Here is a 22265-nt window from a genome sequence, read left to right as displayed (position 1 = left end):
TATAGCAACATCCATTTTACAATTTAGTTTCTATTATACTACCTTAGATTTTGCATGAGCGAGTATAGTAACCTAAGATGCCATTTAAAAACAAAAAATCGGTTGAGCATTTTGTGACTTAAATCAGTTTCACTAAAAGCTACCATGATGGAGTGAAGTCAGTCTGGGAAGGTTTGTTTGTTGATTTAATACATCAAAGAGATTTACTATTCTAAACAAAATTTGGGGGAAAATTACTATTTTCCCGTACTGAGTCCAGTGTGCCATAAGACATCTTAGCATGTTAACAGCACTTTTAATAGCAACAAGGCACATCAAGTAAAAAATTATGCTTAGTTTGGAAATGTTTTTTCTAGATTTATAATTGAAATGCCATTAGGGTACTAGATAATATCAGTGACATCTGGAATTAAGTGGATTTACTGATAAGGATCAGTGTTTAGTCTTCCCTTTGTATGATTTTATAGGTTATGATTGATTAAATTTTCTTTTACTAATGGTAAGAGTGAGGGTGATAGGGCAGGTTTTGGGTTTTCTAGTACTGTTGAAAACTTCCAGTAATGGCTGTTGATATACTTAGCCATAACTTAGTGAAAAAAGCCTGAGTAGTGTCTATGTATTAATGAATTGGAAAAAGAAAGCTGCTTATGTTTGCTTTGTTAATTGCCTCAGGATATCTCTTTTAATTTTAAGAGGAACAGAAGGGAAATCTACCTAGTTTATACACAGTGTGAACCTCATAGAGAGCTTCTGATACTCTAAAATATGGAGAAGAGCAAAGGAGAGAAGTGGTTAAGGAGTGTTTGAGAACTTAACTACTCTGGAATAGGAAAGAAGTCAGCTGACCTTGGGCCAGCAGGTTTTTAACTGAATTGTTACCTGCCTTTCTCACCCCGTAAATCAGCCCCTGTACTTGTTTCTCTCTTTGAAACAAGTGTCTTTTGGCTAACTAATGCTATTTTATTGTAACTTTCAAAATGAAAATTATTGTTCTAAATTTATAGCAGGTGCCTTATTCTTTGCTTAGAGTCAAACCATTCCATATCAGAATTTTCCTTGATTTGCTATAGATAATTGGCTTTAAGATTTTTGTTTTTGTTTTTTAGTGCACAATGTTTTGATTAATTCAACTGTTAAATTGCTAACAGCTAGCAATCATTTTACATATGTAAAATTGCATTCCCTTTATATTTCATGTGTAATTTACCAATGGAGTACATTTTATATTCAGGTTGGATTATGCATGTTTGGATAAACGAAAACTGTCTTATTGGACTTCTTTAGAAATAAAGTTTCCTGAATATCTGATGCTTTTCTTCTAAAAGAAAGTGATTTTATGGACTTACCTGAGTGTACTATTTATAGTTAGTAGAAAATAATTGTAAAGAATGCCTAGTATTGCATTGTACTTAAGTTAAGAAATAGTACCCACAGGCACAAATGTAAGATTTATAACTGAAAATGGGTAGTGAGAAAAATATATAAAAAGCACAATGAATTAAATATTTCTTCCCTTAGGATTTATTCATCTCTTCTCTTTATTCATCTCTCTTTGTTACCCTTGTCAGTTTCAAGGGAAAAGCACAATTCTTTGATCTCCCTTTCCCAGTTGACTTTTATACATCACCTAGTTTTGAGCACACTATGAGAATAAATATTTTGTTGCAGTTGTCTACATTATTCATTTACTCTTTGTGGGTAGCTCTGACATTTCAAGGAGTTGTCAATTATTTCATTGTATTTGTTGGGTTGTATATAATGTTGCTCAAAATAATTAAGTGGGCTTCCAAAATAAGTAAAGATTTTCATTGTAACAGAATACATTGTAATGGGCGTTGATTTACATTAAAGAAATGTATGTATTCAAATGCAGGGACATGTCTCTTCTCACTGAAGTTACTGATGTTCTTTTAGCATAAAGAACTATATAGAGCTGGATTATATTCTTGGGCTCAGTAGCAGGTTCACCAACAAAACTTTATTGTGTTTTAACGTCTGTAAAATTTAGAGCATCACTAAATTGCCCTTCTAGAAATTGTTCTTAAGTTTGTCTTTACCTACCTCTTAAGTTCTTTTTTTGAGACAGAGTCTCAGAAGACAAAGTCAAGAGTCACCCTGGTAGACAGAGTACCGTGGCATTGCTCACAGCAACCTCAAACTCTTGGACTCAAGTGATCCTCTTGCCTCAGCCTCCCAAGTAGCTGGGGCTACAGGGGCCTGCCACAACACCTGGCTATTTTTTAGAGATGGGGTTTCTTGTTCAGGCTGGTCTCAAACTCCTGAGCTTAAGCAATCCACCCCGTCCTCCCAGAGTGCAATTATTATAATCATGAGCCACTGCTCCTAGCCTTGACTTAGTTTTTTGATTTATTGTTTTTGGTGCAAACCCTAACTTTCAGAGGTAGAAGATAGTTTCAACAGCAAACCCTACATCACTCACCCAGAGAAGCTTTTTCTGTCTGAACTTAGTTTCACTCCAGCTACTTTTACTGCTTTATTTTCAAATTGAATCAGGACATTTCCTTATTTGGAAGGATTACTAAGAGCAATAAAAAACTAGAAATTAGGAAAAATTAACTAAATAACACTGCACAGAATTCATAAATATAAAGATATAAAGGACATGGGAAATTTAGTCCAACTGTTTAAATTCTCAGATAAATAAAACCATGGATTTACTGGATGAATACTGAATAACTTCTATGTCAGGTATGGAGCCGTGAATATGGAGAGCCCTCATAATACTCAAGTACCTTTCAGTCCGCAAAGGGGGACAGACAATAAAATAAAAGCATGATCATAATTGTGATAAGTGTTTCAAAAGAAAAGTAAAACCAGATAAATGTTTTTTTGACATAACTTAGCTAAATGGAGTAAACCAGAAATTAGAACTGGAGTTTCTTGATTCATTGTACCCTACAGAAGCCAGAGGAAAGATTGCAAAACTTACACTCACTTGTTCTCAAAGAACCCTTTCCTACTTCTTGTACAAAAATTATTTAACTTGCCAGTATTAACAAAAAGGGAATTTTTCTCTCCTAATGCAATTTCTTTCAAAAAATAAATCGTGATAAATTTACTATTGGTGTTCATAGCACAAAAATGCAAAGATCAATTTGATCATGTCACTGACATATTCAAGATTATATTTTTAAAAACTTTTGCTATAATTTTGTTTTAAAATATTTTCACCTGTAATATTAAAAAAATTAAAAGTATTTTATCTTGATTCAAGCAGCAAAGATAAAATTTTTTTTAATCCAGTCATCAAAAAAATACAGTAATGTAATGTGCCCTTTATAGATTCTTTTTATACTGAAAGATCAGTGAATAAATCATGTATGAATTCTTTTACTTTGGGATGTAAATAGAACAAATCTGTAAATTTAAACCAAACTATGATGTCCACATCATTAAGTGGACTCATAACAAGTTTTTCTTTTTTTCTCACTATTATGGAGAAAGCCTCTCAAGGTCATGGCTCATGACTATAATACTAGCACTCTGGGAGAGTGAGGGGGGGTGGATTGCTTAAGCTCAGGAGTTTGAGACCAGCCTGAGCAAGAGACCCCATCTCTAAAACAGCCAGGTGTTGTGGCAGGCGCCTGTAGTCCCAGCTACTTGGGAGGCTGAGGCAAGAGGATCGCTTGAGTCCAAGAGTTTGAGGTTGCTGTGAGCAATGCCACAGCACTCTACCTACCAGGGCAACTCTTGACTTTGTCTTCTGAGACTCTGTCTCAAAAAGAACTAACTTAAGAGGTAGGTAAAGACAAACTTAAGAATGAGAATAATTGATTTTGAACTGGAATAATTGATTTGGGGCCTTAAAAATGATTTTGATTGGCCCCTTTATTTTACATTTGAGGAAATTATGGCCTAGAAGACAGATGATCTCTCCCAACACCAATGAACCAATAGTACAGCAAGGATTGGAAAGCTGGTCTGTGGATACCAAACTAGCTCTTTAGAATGTTAAGTGCCAAGGGATTATGAGTTTTTAAGTTAGATTCCTTTCCCCTTCACAGATTGTCTATTAAACCTGCCCCCACTCCCTGGTTTTCCATGGAGGTAAAATCTGAAGATTACTAAACTTCAGTAGCTTCCACTGCTGTTGGGATAAAATAACTCTATCTTTGATTTTCAGGACACTTCCACAACCTACCTTTTCAGCCTTGTCCCCACAGCTTTCCTCTATAGAACTTTCTGGCTCAAAGTTTTCAAGATACCTTTCACTTCGTTTTGCTCATCTTCCATACATTACAACACTACCTACCCCTTCAGATCCAGCTTGAGTTTCACCCCCTCTGAAAAGTTTTCCCTTGCCATGGAAGTCAGAAGCACTTTCTTTGGGATCGATGACTCTGGACGGGTTAGCATCTATCATGTCTCCATGTTTATTAGTTTTGTTTCTCAGAGTGTGGAATCTTTAAGGACAAAGGCCATACTTTTCTCTCTTTTACATTTTTACCACTTTCACTACCCTCCAAGGCTTGTACGGAGCTTTACACACACACTGGGAACACATGAGTTGAGTGATAAAGTGAAAAACAACAAATGCCTGATGACATCAGAATAATCTTTAAAGCAAGAAATGTCTTTTTTTGGGCAGCGCCTGTGGCTCAGTGAGTAGGGCGCCGGCCCCATATGCCGAGGGTGGCGGGTTCAAACCCAGCCCCGGCCAAACTGCAACAAAAAAATAGCCGGGTGTTGTGGCGGACGCCTGTAGTCCCAGCTGCTCGGGAGGCTGAGACAAGAGAATCGCTTAAGCCCAAGAGTTAGAGGTTGCTGTGAGCCGTGTGACGCGATGGCACTCTACCAAGGGCGGTACAGTGAGACTCTGTCTCTACAAAAAAAAAAAATGTGTCTTTTTGTAAAATCTGGTACAATAGGGGCGGCGCCTGCGGCTCAAAGGAGTAGGGCGCTGGCCCCATATACCAAAGGTGGCGGGTTCAAACCCGGCCCCGGCCAAAAAAAAAAAAAAATCTGTTACAATAGTCATCTCAACTACTTCCAAACCTGAGGACCACTGGTTGATGGCTGGGTTCAGGCCCAGAATTCAGTTTCTTTACCGATGAAACAAACTCATGCAGGATGGACCTGATATTTGGAAACACATCAACAGTGTGATATTTACCCTTCTGTCATATTTGACAAGCATTCATAATAAGTGTCATTGAGAAAACGAAAAGGTGCTTTATCAAACAAAGCTGTAACCAGTCAGTCCGGTTACAAGGAAAGTCAAATAGTCATGCTTGCTGTTTGGAGCAGATACCTGTGGGCTGTAAGCCACCACCTGTCCCAACCCCGTCCTCTGGAGGAGGAAAGGGCAGGGACACCACACAGGTGTTCACTTCTCAGTGCCAGACTTGTGCAAACCTGGCAGTTGTAACCCACACCAAATTCAGCTCCTGAGAAGAAAGATCTTCCTCTCCTCACAAAAGAATTCTCCGCAGTAAAGCCACATCATGTTGGTCATTTAGATGTGGTGTGGTTATCTATCTAGATCTCATACATTGGACAAAGGAGACTTCAGAGTTCTTTGGGGAAAACATCATGCGCCAGGCCACACAGAGCACCCAACTTGCAGCACCCTTAGCTCCTGGCACCCAGGAATGCCGTGAGACCAGGGCAGAGACATGAAGGCACTGCCAGTTTCTTTTCTGTTCGATGTGTGGGGCACTAATACCTGCATGATTGCAGACTTTGAAACACAAATGCACCCAGGATTGAGACATTATAATTTCCAATAAAGCCAAAATCATGAAGACAAATAAATAGTGGGGGTATCCAAGCATATTTCCACCTAGCTCCAGCCTTGGTTACTAGTACACAATCTGCCTGTTAGGGGTTGCACAAAGAAAGGTACCCAGAGACTAAAAACCATCCGGAAAGTCATTTGTTCTTGAGAACAGTAATCAACATGTTTTTCAAGGCCAGTCACCTTTCTTTTTGTAAACATTCTATTGAAATCCATCTGGATTGCCAAGTACATGCAAGGAAAACTGACCTGACCTGGGGGAGTTTAATACCCAGCCAGGTCTAATCCCCTGCTGACTACCCAGCGTATAGCCAGGGTACTAGCAGTTAACCTGGAAGCTTGTTAAAAGTGCAGGATCTTGGGCCTCACCCAAGGCCACTAAATCAGAATCTGCATTTCACAGGATCCTCAGATCATCTGTCTGCAAATAAAACTTTGAGAAATATTGAAAAGAGCCCTGAGTTCTAGCTCCAGCTCTGGCACTAACTAGTCCTATGATCTTAAACGCCACAACCTCTTTGGTCTTCATTTTTTTTACCCAAGGAAAAGAAAACACCTTCTTGCCTCACACACAGTTATGAAATCTAATTGTAGTAAAAAGCACTTTGAAAAGTTAGAAATACTCTATGCAAATAACATACCCCTGACTCTGTGAATTGCAAAGACAGAGATCTCTGATAAGGCTCTCTTCCTTACCAAAAACAAAAAGAAATTATAGTCTTCATATTTGACCTGGTAGAAAATCACCCACCCTCTTGGGATCACTTGCTATTTATAAATCTCCAATAATACTTTTAACTTTCCAAACTTTTACCTTTTGACTACCTCTCAAAATTTATAGGACTATGAATCACATTCAGCTATTTAGCCCCCACTATAAAATGCTTGTATTTTGCAACCTTACAGAGCTTATTTATTCTAATAATTTTTAAATGAATTCCTTAGGATTTTCCAAAATGCAAGATTATGTTATCTGCAAATAGAGATAGTTTTGCTTCTTTTCTTTCTAATTTGAGTGACTTTATTTCATATTCTTGCCTAATTACTCTGGCTAGAACCTCCAGAACAATACTAAACAGAAGTAATGTCAGGGGGCATCTTTATTTTATTACTGAACTTAAGAAGACATTGGGTCTTTCACCATTAAGTATGATGTTAGCTGTGGGTTTTTTTATCGATGCCTTTTGGGGGGAAGGAAAGAGTTTGGTGTGCTAGTATATTGTTGAAGATTTCTTTATTTGTGAGAGATCTTGGTATAGTTTCCATTTCTTGACATGTAGATTTGGTATTAGGTTAATACTGGGTTCATAGAATGAATCAGGAATTTCCTCCTTCTCTTCTATTTTCTAGAAGAGTTTATGAAGAATTGGCATTAATTTTTCTTTGAGTGTTTGGTAAAATTCACCAGTAAAACCATCTGGGGTAGGGCTTTCCTTTGTGGATAGTTATTTTGTTACAAGTTTAATCTCTTTACTTGTTAGAAGTCTATTCACATTTTCTATTTCTTCTTTTTTTCTTCTTTTTATCCTCTTCCTCCTTTTTCTTCCTCTTCCTCTTCTTTTTCCTTTTTTTTTTTTTTTTGTTTTTTGAGTAACTGAGGTAACTCACTCAGTTACCCTGGGGTTGAGTACTATGGTGTCATAGCTCGCAGCAACCTCAAATTCCTGGGTTCAAGCAATCCTCTTATCTCAGCCTCCAGAGTAGCTGGGACTACAGGCACCTGCCACAATGCCTGGCCAGTTCTTCTATTTTTAGTGGAGATGAGATCTTTCTTTGCTCAGAATGACCTGGAATTCCTGAGCTCAGGCGATCCACCTGCCTAAGGCTCCCAGAGTGTTAGCGCCCAGCCTTATTGTCCTTTTTCAAAGAAGTAACATTTGGGTTTATTAATTCTCTGTATTGTCTTCCTATTCCCAATTTCTTTAATTTTTTCTCCTTAACTCTTTTTTTTTTTTTTTATTAAACAGATTCTCAAGCCATTGCCCTGGGTAGAGTGCTGTGGCATAGTAGCTCATAGCAACCTCCAACTCTTGGATTCAAGCGATCCTCTTGCCTCAGTTTCTTTTTCGATTTTATTAGAGATGGGGGTCTTTCTCTTGCTCAGGCACCTGCCACAATCCTGGGTAGTGTTTCTGTTTTAGTAGAGATAGGATTGCACTTTGCTCAGGCTGATCTGCAACTCCTGAGTTCAAGCAATCCACCCTCCTCGGCCTCCCAGAGTGCTAGGATTATAGCCGTGACCCATAAAAGCACCCCGGCCTCTTCTCTATAACCCTTGATACTCTGAGCCTGCCTTTCCTGGCATGGCACCAGGAGTGAGCTGGGGTGAGGGGAATTGGACCTAATAGTCCTAGTAGATACTCTATCCTATGTATGGTGGGCTAGATACAAGAATGGAACCCTCTCCTTTTGGCCATATTTCTCAGACTTAGCTTCTGTAACAGGTAGTTGGGAGCAGGATGAGAAATGCAAACATCCTGCTCCTCCTGGGAATATATTATAGCCTTCCAGTTGGGAGCTGAAGGCAGAGGGAACCCTGTATTCTTAGCTATGTAGAGTTCCCACATTTTGAGTGCAGAGGGGTCACTTGAGTATAGTCTGTGAGTCATGCCACAGACTCTTACTATTTCTACCTAGTTTTAAAAAGTTTTCTTTAATGTTTCTTCATTTGCTGAATGACCTTTTTAAGATAATTTCTAGAGAATTAAAATTTGTTTAAAAATAATTTTCACCGATTTCACTATGGAGTTAGGTCCACAGAGGTCCTTACATTTCCATGCCAAAAGTAGACCCTTAGAATTTGCTTTTTAATTTAATTTGCTTTTATTTTATAGCTATCATTTACGTGATTCTTTATCAAACCTATTAAAACAGGTACAGTCAGAGAAATCTATTCCTGTTCTTTCTACTTTGTCACTGTTCTTATTGATAAGGTTCAAAAAGGTTTTTTTGTGATGTAATTAATATACCACAACACCTTTTTAAAGTGTACATTTTGGGATTTTTAGTCATGTTTAAAAATTTGTGTAAGCCTCTTCACTATCTAATTTCAGAATATTTCATCTCCCTAAAAAGAAACTTCATATCCGTCACTCTCCTACCTATACCCATTAGACTTCATTTCCTTTTCCCCTGTCCCCAGCCCCTGGAAACCATTAATCTACTTTCTTTCTCTCTGGATTTGCCTATTCTGGAACTTTCATATAAATGGAATAAAACAATATGTGATCTTTTGTGACTGACTTCTTCTACTTAAAAATGTTTCGAGATTCGTTTTATAGCATGAATCAATTCTTTATTCCTTTTTATTTGCTTACTCAGTCATCAACTGATGGATATTTAAGTTGTTTCCATTCGGGGGCTATTATGAATAATGCTGCCGTGAACATGCATGTAGAAATTTTTGTGTTGGACATATGTGGTTTTTTTTTCTTGAGTGTATGTCTAAGTAAAGAATTCTTGGGTTTCTGATAACTTTTACTTCCTTTTTAAGATTTTTAAAATTTCTGCTGGAATCGTGATTATACAGATAACCTTTTACAGAAAGAATTTCTTTTATTCTTTCATTTAGTGATAGGTAGATAGATATGGATGTGGACATGTAAATATTTGGCTTCTTAGATAAATAATAGCATTGCACAGATGCTATTTTCTCTACTTTGCTTTTTCCACTTTAAATGTATCATGGAAAATGAAAGCAAAAAGAATATTTTGTGAGTATCAGCCCATACTAACATACAGAGATTTCTCACTTCTTTTTTTTTTTTATTGTTGGGGATTCATTGAGGGTACAATAAGCCAGGTTACACTGATTGCATTTGTTAGGTAAAGTCTCTCTTGCAATCATGTCTTGCCCCCATAAAGTGTGACACACACCAAGGTCCTGCCCACCTCCCTCCGTCCCTCTCTCTGCTTTTCCTCCCACCCCATAACCTTAATTGTCATTAATTGTCCTCATATCAAAATTGAGTACATAGGATTCATGCTTCTCCATTCTTGTGATGCTTTACTAAGAATAATGTCTTCCACTTCCATCCAGGTTAATACGAAGGATGTAAAGTCTCCATTTTTTTAAATAGCTGAATAGTATTCCATGGTATACATATACCACAGCTTGTTAATCCATTCCTGGGGATTGGTGAGCATTTAGGCTGTTTCCACAGTTTGGCGATTGTAAATTGAGCTGCAATAAACAGTCTAGTACAAGTGTCTTATAATAAGAGGATATTTTTCCTTCTGGGTAGATGCCCAGTAATGGGATTGCAGGATCAAATGGGAGGTCTAGCTTGAGTGCTTTGAGGTTTCTCCATACTTCCTTCCAGAAAGGTTGTACTAGTTTGCAGTCCCACCAGCAGTGTAAAAGTGTTCCCTTCTCTCCACATCCACGCCAGCATCTGCAGTTTTGAGATTTTGTGATGTGGGCCATTCTCACTGGAGTTAGATGGTATCTCAGGGTGGTTTTGGTTTGCATTTCTCTATTATATAGGGATGATGAACATTTTCTCATATGTTTGTTAGCCATTCGTCTGTCTTCTTTAGACAAGGTTCTATTCATGTCTCTTGCCCACTGATATATGGGATTGTTGGCTTTTTTCAAATGGATTAATTTTTTTTTTTTTTTTTTGCAGTTTTTGGCCAGGGCTGGGCTTGAACCCACCACCTTCGGCATATGGGGCCAGCGCCCTACTCCTTTGAGCCACAGACGCCGCCCTCATGTGGATTAATTTCAGTTCTCTATAGATCCTAGTTATCAAGCTTTTGTCTGATTGAAAATATGCAAATATCCTTTCCCATTGTATAGGTTGTCTCTTTGCTTTGGTTATTGTCTCCTTAGCTGTACAGAAGCTTTTCAGCTTAATGAAGTCCCATTTGTTTATTTTTGTTGTTGTTGCAATTGCCATGGCAGTCTTCTTCATGAAGTCTTTCCCCAGGCCAATATCTTCCAGTGTTTTTCCTATGCTTCTTGGAGGATTTTTATTGTTTCATGCCTTAAATTTAAGTCCTTTATCCATCTTGAATCAATTTTTGTGAGTGGGGAAAGATTTGGGTCCATTTTCAGTTTTTTACACGTAGATACCCAGTTCTTCCAACACCATTTATTGAATAGGGAGTCTTTCCCCCAAGGTATGTTCTTGTTTGGTTTATCGAAGATTAGGTGGTTCTAAGATGTTAGTTTCGTTTCCTGGTTTTCTATTTGGTTCCAAGCATCTATGTCTTTATTTTTGTGCCAGTACCATGCTATCTTGACCACTATAGCTTTGTAGTACAGACTAAAGTCTGATATGCTGATGCCCTCAGCTTTATTTTTATTACTAAGAACTGCCTTAGCCCTACGGGGTTTTTTCTGGTTCCATACAAAATGCAGAATCATTTTTTCCAAATCTTGAAAGTACGATGTTGGTATTTTGATAGGAATGGCATTGAATATGTAGATTGCTTTGGGAAGTATAGACATTTTAACAATGTTGATTCTGCCTATACATGAGCATGGTGTGTTCTTTCATTTGTTAAAATCCGCTGCTATTTCCTTTCTGAGGATTTCATAATTTTCTTTATAGAGGTCCTTCAACTCCTTCGTTAGGTATATTCCTAGGTATTTCATTTTCTTTGAAATTATGGTGAAGGGAGTCGTGTCCTTAATTAGCTTCTCATCTTGACTGTTATTGGCATATACAAAGGCTACTGACTTGTGGACATTGATTTTATATCCTGAAACATTACTGTATTTTTTGATGACTTCTAGGAGTCTTGTGGTTGAGTCTTTGGGATTCTCTAAGTATAGGATCATGTCGTCAGCAAAGAGGGAGAGTTTGACCTCCTCTGCTCCCATTTGGGTTCCCTTTATTTCCTTGTCTTGCCTAATTGTATTGGCTAGAACTTCTAGCACTATGTTGAATAGTAAAGGTGACAGAGGACAACCTTGTCTGGTTCCAGTTCTAAGAGGAAAAGCTTTCAGTTTTACTCCATTCAGTAAAATATTAGCTGTGGGTTTGTCATAGATAGCTTCAATCAGTTTTAGAAATGTGCCACCTATGCCTATACTCTTCAGTGTTCTAATTAGAAAAGGATGCTGGATTTTGTCAAATGCTTATTGAGAGGATCATATGATCTTTATTTTTGCCTCTGTTAATATGGTGGATAACATTTATGGACTTGTGTATGTTAAACCAGCCTTGCATCCCTGGGATGAAACCTACTTGATCATGATGTATGACTTTTTTGATGATAAGCTGTAATCTATTGGCTAGGATTTTGTTGAGAATTTTTGCATCTATATTCATGAGTGATATTGGTCTGAAATTCTCCTTTTTGGTTGGGCCTTTTCCTGGTTTTGGTATCAGGGGGTGATGTTTGCTTCATAGAATGTGTTGGGGAAGATTCCTTCTTCCTTGATTTTTTGGAATAGTTTCTGCAGTATAGGAATAAGCTCTTCCTTGAAGGTCTGATAGAATTCTGGTGTGAAGCCATCTGGACCAGGGCATTTTTTGGTTGGAAGATTTTTTATTGTTTCTTTAATCTCGGTGCTTAAAATTGGTCTGTTCAGAAGCTCTATGTCTTCCTGGGTAAGTTTAGCGAGACGGTGTGATTCCAAATATTGATCCATTTCCTTCACATTGTCAAATTTCTGGGCATAGAGTTTCTGGTAGTATTCAGAGATGATCTCTTGTATCTCTGTGGGATCAGTTGTTATTTCCCCTTTATCATTTCTGATTAAGGTTACTAGAGATTTCACTTTTCTATTTCTTGTTAGTCTGGCCAATGGTTTATCTATTTTATTTATTTTTTCAAAAAACCAACTCCTTGTTTCATTAACATTCTGAATGATTCTTTTGTTTTCAATTTCATTGATCTCTGATTTGATTTTGGATATTTCTTTTCTTCTACTGAGTTTAGGCTTAGATTGTTCTTCTTTTTCCAAGTCCATAAGATGGCTTGTGAGTTTGTTGATGAGCTCTCTTTCTGTTTTTCGAATGTAAGCATCTAAAGCGATAAATATTCCTCTCAAAACTGCTTTTGCAGTATCCCACAGGTTTTGGTAGCTTGTGTCTTCATTGTTGTTATGCTCAAGGAAGTTAATGATTTCCTGTTTTATTTCTTCCTGCACCCATCTGTTCTTCAACAGAAGATTGTTTAATTTCCATGCCTTTGTGTGGGGTCAAACGTTTTTGTTAGAGTTGAATTCTACCTTTAGTGCCTTATGGTCTGAGAAGATAAAAGGTAAAATTGCAATTCTTTTTATTCTGTTGATAATTGTTTTGTGTCCCAGGATATGATCAATTTTGGAGAATGTTTCATGGGGTGATGAGAAGAATGTATATTCTTTATCTTTGGGATGGAGTGTTCTATATCCGTCTATCAAGCACAGTTGTTCTAGGGTCTCATTTAAATCTCTTATATCTTTGTTTAATTTCTGTTTAGAGGATCTGTCCAGCTCTGTAAGAGGAGTGTTAAAGTCCCCTGTTATGATGGTATTATCAGATATCATATTGCTCAGACTGAGTAAGGTCTGTTTCAAGAATCTGGGAGCATTCAAATTGGGTGCATAAATATTTAGAATTGAAACATCTTCTTGTTGTATTTTTCCCTTGACCACTATAAAGTGACCATCTTTGTCTTTTTTGACTTTAGTTGCTTTAAATCCACATGTATCTGAAAATAAGATTGCAACTCCTCTTTTCTTCTGAATTCCATTTGCCTGAAAAATTGTCTTCCAACCCTTGACTCGGAGTTTTAATTTGTCTTTTGAAGCCAGATGTGTTTCTTTCAGACACCAGATGGATGGCTTGTGTTTTTTAATCCAGTCAGCCAATCTATGTCTCTTCAGTGGGGAATTCAAGCCATTAACATTTATTGAGATAATTGATAAGTGTGGTAGTATTCTATTTGTCTTATTTTGTGAGAGTCCATTGCTTAGTTTTATCTTTTGCATCAGTGTGGAGGTTAGGTTCTGTCCTTTAATTTCTGAGTTCTTACTTTGCTGCTGATCTATTGTGGTGGTCACTGTGTAGAACAGGTTGAAGTATTTCCTGTAGAGCTGGTCTTGTTGTGGCGAATTTCCTCAATGTTTGTATATCCGTAAATGATTTGATTTCTCCATCAATTTTTAAGCTTAGCTTAGCAGGGTACAGAATTCTTGGCTGGAAATTGTTCTGTTTAAGTAGATTAAAGGTAGATGACCATTGTCTTCTTGCTTGGAAAGTTTCATTAGAGAAGTCTGCAGTCACTTTGATGGATTTGCCCCTGTAGGTCAACTGGCGCTTACTCCTGGCAGCTTGCGGAATCTTTTCTTTTACCTTGACTTTGGACAGGTTCATCACAATGTGTCTTGGAGAAGCTCGGTTAGAGTTGAGGTGACCTGGGGTCCAATATCCCTCTGAAAGCAGTGTGTCAGAATCTTTGGTGATATTTGGGAAATTTTTTTTTATAATATTCTCCAGTATGGCTTCCATTCCTCTGGGGCATTCTTCTTCCCCTTCTGGGATTCCTATAACTCGTATGTTGGAATGCTTCATAAGGTCCCATAATTCTGACAGTGAACGTTCTCCTTTCTCTCTCTTCTTTTCTGCCTCTTTTACTATCTGAGTTATCTCAAGAACTTTGTTTTCTACCTCTGACATTCTAACCTGTTGCTGATACTTTCCATTGCATCTTTAAGTTCCCTAATTGACTGCTTCAGTTCCTTCAGCTCTGCTATATCCTTTCTATATTCTTCATATTGTTCATCTCTTATTCGATTCTGTTTTTGGATTTCCTTTTGGTTATTTTCCACTTTATTAGCAGTTTCCTTCATTGTTTTCATCATGTGTATTCTAAATTCCCTTTCTGTCATTCCTAACATTTCTTTATAGGTTGAATCCTCTGCAGTAGCTACCTCGTGGTCCCTTGTAGGGGTCCTGGACTGGTTCTTCATGTTGCCTGGAGTTTTCTGCTGATTTTTCCTCATGAGTGATTTCTTTTATCTGTTTCCTTGCCCTAATTTTCCTTTCACTTCCTCTTGCTCTTTAAGTTCCCATGCCTGTGGACTAAGGTTTCCTTTTGGTACAGGACTAGAAGGATGAGAAGGTTGAAGAGCAAGAAGGGATGAAATAAAGAAGGAAAGAGCGAAAAGAAAATAGAGAAAGGAGAGAGGGTGGGTAAAAGGAATATTGACAAAAAGAAGAGAGGCACAGAAAGAGAGAGACAGAGCAATATAGGTGTACAGTAGGGTACTTTAACACAACCTTAAAAAAAAACCCACCTCTGGGGTGCCCGATTGGGTGGGTCCCTTGAGGTCAGCAGCTCTTTGCTAACCTGAGCAGACATAGTACCACACCTCCAAGTAGAGAGGAAAGAGAAAAATGCTATAATCAAACCAAAACAAGCAAACAGAAAACTTTACAGGATAAAATTGGGTGAAAAAACAAATTATAGGGGTAGAAACTCTAGCAAAAATGAGGTTCTAGTTATTGAAAAAGGCAGCAATGGGAAAGTGTATTTAAACTAGGAAAATTGAGAAAGAAAAGTCTGTACAGAAAAGGTTGAAATTAAAAAACAAAACAATAACAACAACATCAAAATAAACAAAAAACAAGCAAAAAGAAAAAACCAACCAAAAACAAAGCAGTATATATATCTTGTTGAATATTGTCTGGGCAACAGGCAGTCTTCTGAGGTATGAGATGTTAATCACAATGCTGATGTGACTGGAGGCCTCCATTGATTTCTCAACCCCCACAGGGTAGACACCCTAAATCTCTCTTCAGCCCTCTTAAAAGGCACTTTAACCTTCTAAACTTGATAAGCAGAAGCTTTCCCAGGAAAGTGCTTGTTGTTGGAATCACTGCTGAAGTGGCTATCCACTTACCCAGTGTGCCAAAACCCGTCTCACTGTGCCCCTGAGGTTAGGGCTGTAAGGTGGCTCAGTCCCCACCTTTAGGCTGCTCAGTCACTAGGTTACTAGCTCCCACCTGATCCTTGCTCTGCAACCCTGAGGGCGGACCTTGCTGGGGCAGTTCTCTCCCAATGGCTCCCTGTGGCCCACAGCCAAACATTATTAGCTCCATCCAGCTCAGCGGCTCAATGTCCAAAGTTCTCCGCACTCCTGCTCAAGCTCTCCCCAAGGCAGTTCAACTGAGTGCCAAGTCCAAAAACACCAAAATAGTTCACAGGTAAGGCCTTTCCGGTTTGCAGTCTTGCTGCTACTGTACTTACAGCTGTCAGTGGGATTAGGTAGATTGAACACAATGCAACCACTTGCCAGTTTTCCACTGTTTTTGTCCTCCTCTTGGGGTCCAGAAGTCTCTTGCTGACTCCCTGTATCCTCCAAGGTATGATTATAGGCAGATCCCACCAGCCAGAGATGCCTGGAGTCTTATCTCCCCAGACTCATGGAGTCCAGATGCAAGGAAGCTGTTACTCGGCCGCCATCTTGCTCTCTCTCTGATTTCTCATTTCTTTTTATAGCAGCATGATCACTGCATGCCATTGCATGATCACTGCTGCAAGCAGCATGCCATTTGTTCAACAGGTCACTTTTCATGTACGTTTATCTTGTAGTCTTTTGCCATTACAAATAGAACTAGGATAAAATGCCTTATGCATTATATGTTTTCATATTTTTGAATGTGTACTTTTGGGGTAAATTCTTAGAAGTGAAATTTCTGAGTCAAAGCACAAATGTACTGAGGTATTATCAGATCCCCTTCTGTTGAGATGGTTCTATTCTCTATTCTCAAATGAGATTGCCAGTGTCCCTATGTAGTCACTTTTTTTTTTTTTGAAACAGAGTCTCACTATTTGCCTTCTGTAGAGTGCTGTGTAATCACGGCTCACAGCAACCTCAAACTCTTGGGCTTACGCGACTATCTTCCCTCAGCCTCCCAAGTAGCTGGGACTACAGGCCCCTGACACAATGCCCGGCTATTTTTTTGTTGTAGTTTTCATTGTTGTTTAGCTGGCCTGGGCCGAGTTCGAACCCACCAGCCTTGGTGCATGTGGCCAGCACCATAACCACTGTGGTATAGGAGCCGAGCCTGTAGTTACTTTTTATATGTACTATATGTGATTCACAAAATAATGTGTATTCTCTTTTTTTAGTGCCAGTTGGTTCAACTTGTTAATTGTATTGTTTAAATCTAGATTCTTACCAATTTTTTTACTTTTTGAAAAAGGCTTGTGAATTTATTAATTTTTCACAATATTTCTGTAAAAAAATTTCTTTAAATATTTTAAGGTTCTGTTGTACTCAAGATCAGGCCTATCTTTCCGTTGGATTATTTCTTTTTCATTATATAATATTCATCCTAATCTCTAATAATCCCTTTCACTTATAGCCTATTATATTTGATGCTGAGACTGAATATAATCTCTATATATAATTTTTACCTGTACATGTATATATCTTTATATATACAGTTGGCCCTCCTTGTGTGTGAGCCCCACATCCCCACTGTGGATTCAACCAATCCATGGACTGAAAATATTTAGAAAAGAAATTCCACAAAGTTGGAAAAAATATTGAATTTTTCATGCCAATTACTATGAGTCCACATGAGTGAAGTAATGTGTGGGCATTATAGTAGATCTTATATTTTAAGTGATCTAGAGATGATTTAAAGTATAAGAGAGGATATGAGTAGGTTATATGCAAACACTGTACCATTTTTATTATTTATTTATTTTTAAATTTTTTTCAGTTTTGGCCAGGGCTGGGTTTGAACCTGCTACCCCCGGTATATGGGGCTGGCAGCCTACTCCATGAGCCATAGGCACCGCCCTACTATGCCATTTTAAATAAAGAACTTGAGCATCCACATACTCAATCCTCAGAGTCCTAGAACTAATGTTCCACAAATATCAGGGGGCAATTGTATATATTAAAATATGTATATCCTGAATATATTGAAAAATATACATTAATATATATACTCATATATATTTAAGTATATATTTATATATTAAAATAGTATATACAATAAATGCATGTATATATTCACCTTTCTTTTGGATGAGTTTATGCAGCATCTTTTTCTATCCCATTATGTTCAATCTTTCTATGTCCTTATGTTTTAAATGTCTAGTATAAATACCTGGATTTTGATTGTTTTATATAGTTTTTAAAAATACCGTGTTTGTTAAGACATGAAACTATAAAAATACTAGAAGAAGGTGCAGGGAAAACCCTTGAAGAAATTGGTCTGGGTGAGTATTTTATGAGGAGAAACCCCCAGGCAATTGAAGCAGCTTCAAATATACACTACTGGGACCTGATCAAACTAAAAAGCTTTTGCACAGTCAAGAACACAGTAAGTAAAGCAAGCAAACAGCCCTCAGAATGGGAGAAGATATTTGCGGGTTATGTCTCTGACAAAGGTTTAATGACCAGAATCCACAGAGAACTCAAACATCTGAGCAAGAAAAGAACAAGTGATCCCATCTCGGGCTGGCCAAGGGACTTGAAGAGAAACTTCTCTGAAGAAGACAGGCCCACAGCCTACAGACATATGAAAAAATGCTCATCATCTTTAATCATTACAGAAATGCAAATCAAAACTACTTTGAGATATCATCTAACTCCAGTAAGATTAGCCCAAATCACAAAATCCCAAGACCAGAAATGTTGGCGTGGATGGGGAGAAAAGGGAACACTTCTACACTGCTGGTGGGAATGCAAATTAATTCATTCCTTTTGGAAAGATGTTTGGAGAACACTTAGAGATCTAAAAATAGATCTCCCATTCAATCCTATAATTCCTCTACTAGGTATATACCCAGAAGACTGACATTCGTACAACAAAGCGGACAAAATTCCGAGAACGAGAAGAAAGGGGCTCAAGACGGAGAGCTTCGGCTGGGTGCTGGAGAGCCCAGGCCACACGCCTGGCAGGTTTGCTGGTCGGTAGTGCAGAGTCGCGGCCAAACCAAGTCACTGGGACTACAGGAGCCCACCAACACGCCTAGCTATTTTTTTTGTTGCAGTTGTCATTGTTGTTTAGCTGGGTTCAAACCCTCTAGCCTGGGTGTATGTAGCTGGCACCTTACCCACTGAGCTACAGGCGTCACCCCATTTTTCTATTCTTTAGATACTTCACTTAGGATTAGGTCTACAGTTTCATCCACATTTTTGCAAAAGACTTCAATTCCTCTTCTTTTATGGCTGAGTAATACTCCATGGTGTATGTGGTATATGTACCTAAGCCACATTGTGTGAATCCACTCATGAATTGATGGGCACTTGGGTCGATATCAGCTTTGCAATAGCAGATTATGCTGTAATACACTTGCAAGACTTTGCAAAAGTCAAATAATATTTGACATATAAATTTGAAGACTTTTTGGTAAAATGACTTCTTTTCCTGCAGGTAAATACACAATAGTGGGATTGCTGGTTCAAATGTTAAGGATCCTACTATTTCTTTAAGGACTCTTCTTATCCTTTTCCATGAGGATTGTACTAATTTGCAGTCCCACCAACCGTGTATGCTTGTTCCTGTCTCTCTGCATCCATGCCAGCATCTATCGCTTTTGGACTTTTTAATAAAAGCCATTCTAACTGGAGTAAGGGATATCGCACTATGATTTTAACTTGCCTTTCCCTGATGATTGGTAACATTGAGCATTTTTTCACATTTATTGGCCATTTGTCTATCTTCTTTTGAAAAGCTTCTGTCATGTCTTTTGCCCACTTTTTAATGAAGTTGTTGGTATTTTTCTTGCTGATTTGCTTGAGTTCTTTGCTATTAGCCCTTTATTGAATGCATAGCTTGTAAATATTTTCTCCCATTCTATAGGTTGTCTATTTGCTCTATTGATTATCTCCTTCACTGTGCAGAAGCTTTTTTATTTCATCAAGTCCATTTATTGATTTATGCTGTTGCTGTAATTCCCATTGAGGTCTCCTTCATAAATTCTTTGCCTACGCCATGATCTAGAAGAGTTTTTCTTACATTTTCCTCTACAATTCTTTATGCCCTACATTTAAGTCTTTATCCATCTTGAATTAATTTTTGTGAGTGGTGAGAGATATGGATCCTGTTTCATTCTTCTGCATGTGGCTATCCTGTTCTGCCAGCACCATTAATCCAATAGGGCTTCTCTTGCCCAGTGTCTATTATTGTCTGCTTTGCCAAAGATCAGTTGGCTGTATGTGGATGGTTTGTATCTGGGTTCACATAGAGCTGATGTTAACTCCACGCTGCCCTCTAGTGATATGTCACATCTATGATGGACACTGAGAGGAAAACCCAAACACTGCAAAGGAATGTGAATAGGCTTCCCCAGCTTGGCCTCCTCAGAACCCTCCTTCCCAGTAAGTCTTCAATCAGAAAGAGAAGGAAGCCTTAGTCCTAATGGGAAAACTTTCTTAGATGAGTTCTGACACTTTAAGTTTCAAATTCTATAACTAAGTGGGGCGCATTCAATTTCCTGAGTCTAGAGCTCAGGTCATTTCCTGAGTGTATCCTCTTCCTGCCCGAAGGTGTCCCCAGCATCTTTATTTTTGCATTACCAGCTTGAGGAGGGGTACACTCTGAACCCCATGCCTGAATCCCAAAGAGGACAAAAACATGCACGTGTTTGGCCTTCTTTGCAGGTGGAGGAAAAGAGCGTATGTGGGGGAATGGACACCAGCAAGCAGGAAAGAAGTGAGATTTGGTTGAGAGGAAACAGAGTGGTTTGGCCTTGAGAGAAGGCAATTCCAAAATATCATGTATCCCCTCTGAGCGCTGAGATACAAATATCACAGGAATGATTTGAAGGAAATGAACACAGGCAAACAAAAGCTGGCATTTCTAGAGAGCAGCTGAGCTCAGGACATAGAAGAAATGTTGATGCCCGGGGTCTCATCTTCCTCCTTCCCTTCTCTCCTCCCCTTCTTCCCCTTTCCCTCACCCTTATCCCCACATTTTTACTGCTTGAAATTAGTTTTAAGTGACAATTAAAGGCAGCTGTGAAGGAGAAAAGCTAAAAATACACAGACCATGTAGCCCTGGAGAAGAGTACAATTCAAAATAGTTTAATGTAGTCAATTGCATGTGAACTTTCTGTCCATCCAGTATACTATTTTGTGTCTGGCTTCTTTCACTCAACACTCTGTTAAATTCATCTACACTGTTGGATGTAGCAAGAGTTTGTTCTCTCTCACCACCCCCCACCCCTGCATTCTCTCTGCCCCAGAAAGCCATGAATCCACTTTGTCTCCATAGATTTGCCCATTCCGAACATTTCATATAAATGGAATCACACAACATGTAGTCTTAGCATGTCGTCAAGGTTCATTCATATTAGGGCATATATCAGTACTGCTTTTCTTTTTATTGTTTAAAAATATTCTTTTGGGTGCGGCACCTGTGGCTCAGTGAGCAGGGCGCCGGCCCCATATGCCAAGGGTGGTGGGTTCAAACCCAGCCCCGGCCAAACTGCACCAAAAAAATAGCTGGGCATTGTGGCCGGCGCCTGTGGTCCCAGCTACTCGGGAGGCTGAGGCAGGAGAATCGCCTAGGCCCAGGAGTTGGAGGTTGCTGTGAGCTGTGTGATGCCACGGCACTCTACCGAGGGCAATAAAGTGACACTCTGTCTCTACAAAACAAAACAAAACAAAAATATTCTTTTGGGGTGATGCCTGTGGCTCAGGGAGTAGGGCGCCGGCCCCATAAACCAGAGGTGGCAGGTTCAAAACTGGCCCCGGCCAAAACCTGAAAAAAAAATTCTTCTGTTTGAGTACACCACATTTTATTTATCCATCCATCAGTTGATGGACATTTGGGTTCTTTCCACCTTTTGCTGGTGATGCAAAAATAAAGATACCAGGTGACCTTGAGTCCAATACACCTATAATCTAATCCAGCTGTAATGGACTTTGTGTACACATTTTTGTGTAGATAGTGGACATATGTTTTCATTTTTCTCAGGTATATACCTAGGAGTGGAACTGCTGGATTATATGGCAACTCTATATAGGAATTGCCAGTTTTCCAAAGCATCTACACCATTTTACATTCCCAGCAACAGAGTAGGAGGATTCCAGTGTTTCCATGTGGAAGTATGACTGTCTTTTTGATTCTAGCTATCCCAGCAGGCACGAAGGGGTATCTCACTGTGGCTTTGACTTATATTTCCCTGCTGGATAATGATATTGAGCGTCTTTTTTTTTATTGTTTGGGATTCATTGAGGGTACAAAGAATCAGGTTTCACTGATTGCATTTGTTAAAGTCCCTCTTATAATTGTGCCCCCCCCAAGAGATATGTCATACACCGTGAGCCCCATCCCCCTCCTCTCTTCCCTCTTCCCACCCCCTCACTTCCCTACCCCCACCTTGTATTAGATCATCTACTGCCTTCATATTAGGATTCAGCACATTGGATTCTTGCTTCTCCATTCTTGTGATGCTTTACTAAGAAGAATGTCTTCCACTTCCATCCAGGTTAATATAAAAGATGTAAAGCCTCCATCTTTTTTTTTTTTTACAGTTTTTGGCCAGGGCCAGGTTTGAACCCGCCACCTCCGGTATAGGGGGCTGGTGCCCTACT

The sequence above is a fragment of the Nycticebus coucang genome, chromosome 8, assembly GCF_027406575.1.
Source record: "Nycticebus coucang isolate mNycCou1 chromosome 8, mNycCou1.pri, whole genome shotgun sequence".
NCBI lineage: Eukaryota > Metazoa > Chordata > Mammalia > Primates > Lorisidae > Nycticebus > Nycticebus coucang.
This window is presented reverse-complemented; position numbering follows the sequence as displayed.